This window comes from Zalophus californianus, chromosome 5 (genome assembly GCF_009762305.2).
Source record: "Zalophus californianus isolate mZalCal1 chromosome 5, mZalCal1.pri.v2, whole genome shotgun sequence".
Taxonomy (NCBI): domain Eukaryota; kingdom Metazoa; phylum Chordata; class Mammalia; order Carnivora; family Otariidae; genus Zalophus; species Zalophus californianus.
This window is the reverse complement of record NC_045599.1, coordinates 103,512,883-103,519,297: the sequence shown is the minus strand read 5'-3', so window position 1 is coordinate 103,519,297 and position 6,415 is coordinate 103,512,883.

Below are 6,415 nucleotides of genomic sequence, written 5' to 3'. Positions count from 1 at the left end.
GAGAAGTGTGCTGATTACAGAGGAGGGTGATTGCTGTGAGCTGGAGTGAGGGAGATCTGGGCCTGGTTGGAGGCAGGATTTGGACAGAAGAAGACCGGAGACAGTTTGGTCAGGCAGGCAGTAACACTTCGTATAATGAAATCTGCCATAGGGGCTCATCAGCCCTGGCTGTAAACCCTAACGGTAGGGAGCGAGTCTTACTTTTCTAGGACAGTGGGTCTCAGTCTTAGCCGACATAAAACCCCCTTTACTATCCTGAAGTGAAATTCAAAGGCAGTACAGATCTATGTTTACAAGTACGCTTATATATAATACACAGGAGAGGACTGCATAACAATTGAATTTCAGGTTTGCCTCTGTACACACACACACCAGAAAACAAAAAAACTGGCCTCACTACTTTCCAAGCTGTCCACCAGGGGGCGGCACATCCCTTCCGTTGCTGTGAGCCGCCCACCCAGTCCGTCCGCCCCGCCGGGACTTTGGGGCTGCTTCTTGCTCCCGTCGCAATCGCGTCCTGTTAGACTCCTCCCAGGGTGGCGGGATGGTCTCCCTGAGGGCCCGTGAGGGGTGAGGGTGGGGTTATAAACACAGGAAGTCACAGAGTGTGGGGCCGAACCTCAAGTTAGTGTGATAGATTTCTAGTCACGTGAGCACAGCACGATTAGAGTCCTATGCTTAAAAGTTGTAGTTATTGTCATTTGCTTTTTAAAAGAGTGATTATGAAGTAACACGTTTGTTTTATTTTCATTGAAGTTTTCGAGGTTACTTTGTATCATAACAAGCGATCAGTATTCGTTTAATATTTTTCCTTAAATCGATCAAACCTTTCTTTAACCTAAATACGTATGTTTAAATGGAAACTTTAAATTAATGTATAAATGGAAAACTTGTATCACCTAGCATAATTATAGGTGAGCTATAAAAAAAAACACATAAAACAGTGTTGCTACATTCTTGCTGATTCTTTGTTTCCCACCAAAGGTCCCTTCTCTCTTTGTAGAAGGGAAGTTTAATAAGTACTAAAGAGCTGTTGCCGACATATTCACACGTAACTGAGACTCTCCTTGATCAGGAGTAAAAGAGAAGTCAAGGGGTATTTTTTTCATTAGTTAAGAGAATCCACATTATTTAAAACTTTTCTCTGTATGTCCCTAAAATCATCTCCCATACAACAGAGGCCAAAATTTCTCCTGCTCTGGGACACTGGTTCAGCAGGTGACTTCCTGGACTTGGGGTCAAGGGACTATTCACTAGCTGTGTGTTCTGCACATGTCACTTACCCTCTCTGGTTCTTTATGTCCTCACCTGTAACTTGAGAAGGTTAGAAGAGACCTCTGAAATTCCTCTGATATAGTTGAAGACTCTCTGAAGCCCCATGCTCACTGGAAGATGGGAGCACCTTTCTGCTTTGTACTTAGAACTTTTGATGAAGGGCGCTGGAGAAAGTCAAGGATTCTCACAAACCCCAACCAGCACACTTTCTCCTGAGAGGAAATTTAGCCTAACATTGCAGAGCAGCTAAGAGCTGAGTATCTGGAACCCATGAGACCTGGATATAAATCCTTGCTCTGTCTCCTAGTTTTGTGACCTTAACCAAGCTACTTCTTTGGCCTTACTTCCTTATCAATAAAATAGGGATGGTAATTGTATTTATCCTTAGTGTGAAGATGAAATTATAATATGTATGCAGCTACTTACTACAGTGCCTGGCCCATATATTAGCAGTTATTCCTGTGTGTTGTGGTAATTCAGAATTGGTAAATCCTAGAAATAAGCCATTGGGGGATGCTGTTTGGTGGCCCTGTCCTCAATATTTTTAAGCTGATATAATGAAATGAATGTTATAGGCACCCAAGATAAAAGGCCTTGTCCCACAAAAGTGAATGTGAATGTACAAGGTTGTCCCATCCACATGTGGCCTTGATGGTAATGTGGGGGCCAAGCATATCTGTGTGGGTTTCGGACTAAAAAAAAATTAAAAGTTATTTATTTATTTTTGTTGTTGTTTTAAAGCACTAGCTGAGTGACTTGTGGCTTTCCAGCCTATAGGCTTTCTGCATCTCTGACTGGCCCCTTGGTACAGGTGCCTGCAAGTGTGTGAATAGGACGAGAGAGTGGGCGGGGGATAGTAGAGGGCCAGGGTTTACTCTTGATCTGGCCTACCACTAATGCAGGCCTGTTCTAGGCCAGATGGGGGAGGACAGGGTGGCCGGGGCACCAGGAGCCTGGTGTTTGGAAGACCAGCACTGCTCAGGCTCAGGGACACCTATCTATGAGCTCTTGCTACCCCTTCTGGGACATTCCAGACCAGGGAGAATTCTCTCTCGATGAAGACACCTTGTTGGCATGATTGTGTGAATGCTACTTAAAGCAGAGAGAATTCTGTTATTTAAGCTGTGGACCTGGATTTTCATTCTGACTTGACCACTAGTGAATTCTGTGACCTTTCTGAACATTTCTGTTTCTTCTTTCCTTATTTGTAAAATGAAAGATTAGGTCATACCAGTGGTTGTAGAGTTACAATGTGTGTGTGTGTGTGTGTGTGTGTGTGTGTGTGTGTGTGTGTGTGGTAGGTAGGTCACAGAGGCTTTAGACAAGCTGATGACAAATAGACTTCCTCTCCAAAAAAATGTATGTCCCACACATTTTATATAAAATTCAGGGTGTTTTAAGACTCCCCTGGGAATCCATTCCAACTTGCAAGCCACTAATTCTGTGCTTCATTCAGCTTACAAGCTTCTGTGAAGCCTATGCCTTCTAAGTTGACTTTCCTATGGAGCCCAAACCAAATGAAGGACCTGTCCATTTTTTTAAACATGTGCTTAGCACATTCTTCTGTCACTCCACTTCAGCCAGCCTCAGCCCAGCAGGGCCATGGAGAGATGTGCCACCTGGGCCTCTGCACGAGGCCACGCAGGTCATTCCTTGCACAGGGCATCCCAGCTGATGGCCATGCCTTTTCCTAATTCACACAAAGGTGGGACATGGGCCAGCAGCAGATATTGCAACATTTACTTGGGCACCAAAATATAAGATGCAGCAGGTGGTTCTCCACCCAAGGGCTTGCTCTCCCTGTGTGGGCTCAGTAGACGTATTAATTAGTGGCTGGGGAGAAGGGTCGTTGAAAGGCGAGAAATATACACCGAAAACTCAGGCCAACACTGAGCTCCTTAAATTACGAGTCTTGTGGAAAGTAACTGGATTCATTGGAGTTCTTAGTTGCCGGTAACAGAAACCGATTTGCTGACTTAAGCAGAAAAGGAATTTATTGAAATCATGTTGGGTGGTTCACAGAAATGTCAGGCAAGCTACAGACCAGACACGAGATAAAGGGCAGTGACAAGGGTGCTCAGGTGTCTGTCACAATAGCAGTCTCTGTGATGACGCAGCCTCAGTCTGGCATAGATGCCACTGTCCTCAAGCAAACCAGGCTTGTGCTACTGCCCCTAGGAGCGTGGGATGGACAATGTTGCTGTCACCACCCCAGTAAAATGAATTCTCCACAGCCTTGTTTCACTGCAAATGCACATCTCATTGGCTGAACCTGGGTCATGTGCTTAACCATCCCAGCTGCGAGGGACACTGGGAAAGCCAGTGACTGACATTTCCCACTTCTGTAGTGGGAGGTGCTCTCTGCTTCCCACCAAGACCAAATGATTGAAGACAGCTCTCCAGCATCAACAGACATTCTGCAGAAACAGAAACCAGCCAGAGCTAGCTTTACTCAAAGAAGACTCTCAGAAGCTACAGGGTGTTTCAGGGCAGGAGGGAAGCCAGACCTCTGGAATGGCCTGGAACCAGGTACTTGAAAATCAGACCTCTTTCTCTAGGTCTCATCTCTGCTTCTCCCGGCTGCTCCTTCATTTTCTCTCTTTGCATTCTGACATTTAATTTTTCAGTCCAGGAGGCAGGATCTTGTGGTAAACATGGGGTTTTTAGAGCCCCCTCCTGTGGCTCTAAGGGTCCCTCCCAGGAAGGAGAGTGAGGCATTCACTACAAGAGGTGGTTTCCACCCCCTCACACCTTCATTCTGGCCTCCCAGGATGGGTCTCTGCTGATCTGTATGGTTTTCACCCACTGTGGAGGTTGCTTGAGGTAACCTGAACATCCCTCCTGATGTCTCTCTGAGGCTGCAGTTAGAGGGCTTCCTCGGTTTACTGATGGAGGGGTCTGGGGTCTCAGACTTGAGCTTCTGACTGTCCTGTGAATGAGCTGGTCCACATGCAGTGCTTAGAAGAGTGCTCAGCATGTGGACAACTCTCAAAAGATGTTGTGTCCCTGGGATCTCTTTTCTTCCAAAGTGTATTTCTTTCTTCTTTTTTCTTTCTCTTTCTTGGCTCCCCTTGTCCCTTCTTCATTCATTTTTTCCCCACAAAATATGTACCGAAGGCCTTCTGTGTGCCTGGTACCATTCTAGGTACTGAGAACTCCTCTCTGCCCCAAGGCTTTCATTTCAGTAGAAAGCAAGTGCACAAAAGCATTTTTGCTGGTGACAAGTGCCCAGAAGGGGGTGAACATGAGTGGCGTGGGGGGCTCGGCTCCTTCTGGGAGAGGGCTCCTTTTGGGAGAGGGCCACTTTGAATTGGTGATTAGGGAAGATGCCTCTGGGGTAATGATTATGAACTGAGAAAGGAAGGATGAGAGGGAGGAGCATGTGCAAGAGCCCTGAGGCGAGAACCAGCTGGGAGGAAAGAGAGCAAGCCTTTGTGGTTGGTGCAGGACAGGGTGAGTGTGACGGGACGTAAAAGTGGGGGAGAAGGCCGAGGCCACACCAGGAAAGGCTCTGTGACAACAGGGTTGATCTGAGTGCAAGGGGTGGGGAAGCCAGGGGAGCTATTTAAGTTGGGCCCTGTTGTGATCTCATTTACAGTAAAAGAAAATTGCTGTTAGCAGAGAACTGCAAACTGAGGGACGTTCTACAGTCACCCAAAACTAAACAACAAAGACAACCCAACTGGTCTGTCCTCTTTAGCAAGGTCGAGGTCATGAAAGACAAGGAAGGGCTGAAGGACACTTTCACATTAGAGAGAGGTAATGTGTGATCCTGGACCAGTGTTATTATTATTATTATTTTTTAATTAACTTCTTTGTTGGCTTATTAGTTGTAACTCTTTGTGTGTGGGTGTTTTTCTTCTTCTTTTTTTTAGTGGTTGCTTTAGAATTTATAGTATGCATCTTTAACTCATCACAGTCCACTTGCAGGTGATATTCTATCACTTGATACTTCATATATAGTGTGAGAACCTTGGAGAGTTTACTTGCATTTCTCTTATTGTCATGCGTTTGTACTTTCTCTTATTCCATATTCCAATGTCATTATTTTTGTTTGAACTGTCAATTAGCTCTCAAAGAGATTGAAATCAGAAAACATGTTTTCTCCCCTCAGGTCCTCTTCCCCCCTTAGTGTTGCTCCGATTGCCAGCTGGGGTCTCCTCTTCTGTGGGCTGAACTTCTTTATTTCTTGACGTGTGGATCTGCTGGTGATGAATCCTTTCAGCTTTTGTAATGTCTGAAAATATTCTTTATTGTAGGATTCTAGTTTTTTTCTTTCTTTCAGTACTTTAAAGATGAAGCTCCCCTGCTTCTCATCTTGCATATTTTTCAATGAGGAGAAATCTATTATTCTTATCCCTGTTGCTCTGCGCTTAAAGGCTTTTTCTTTTAATAGCTACTTTTCCCCACCCCCAAACCGCCCCCATGTCACTGATTTTGAACAATTAGATTATGATGTTTTCTTCATGTTTCTCCTGTGTGGGGTTTGCTAGCTTCTTGGATCTCTGGGTTCATAGTTTTTATCAAATTTGGGAAGTTTTCATCCTTTATTTTTTCAAATAGTCTTTTTAAAAAAATATTTTTATTTTATTTATTTTAATTTATTTTTATTTTTTTTAAAGATTTTATTTATTTATTTACTTGAGAGAGAGAGAATGAGAGATAGAGAGCTTGAGAGGGAAGAGGGTCACAGGGAGAAGCAGACTCCCTGCCGAGCAGGGAGCCCGATATGGGACTCGATCCCGGGACTCCAGGATCATGACCTGAGCCGAAGGCAGTCGCCCAACCAACTGAGCCACCCAGGCGCCCTATTTTTATTTTATTTTATTTGAGAGAGAGAGAGCACAAGCCAGGGGAGAGGCAGAGGGAGAGAGACAAACAGACTTCCCACTGAGCGGGAAGCCCAATGCGGGGCTCGATCCCAGGACCCTGAGATCATGACCTGAGTTGAAGTTAGATGCTTAACCAACTGAGCCACCCAGGCACCCCTCAAATGGTCTTTTCTTTCTGCCCCCCAACCCCTTCTTTGGGGCTCCAGTTATGTACGTATTAAGTCTCATAGCTCAGTGATGCTTCTTTTCATTTTTTCCCCAGCCTTTTGCTTTGTGTATTTCCATTTTGTGTAGGTTCTATTACTGTG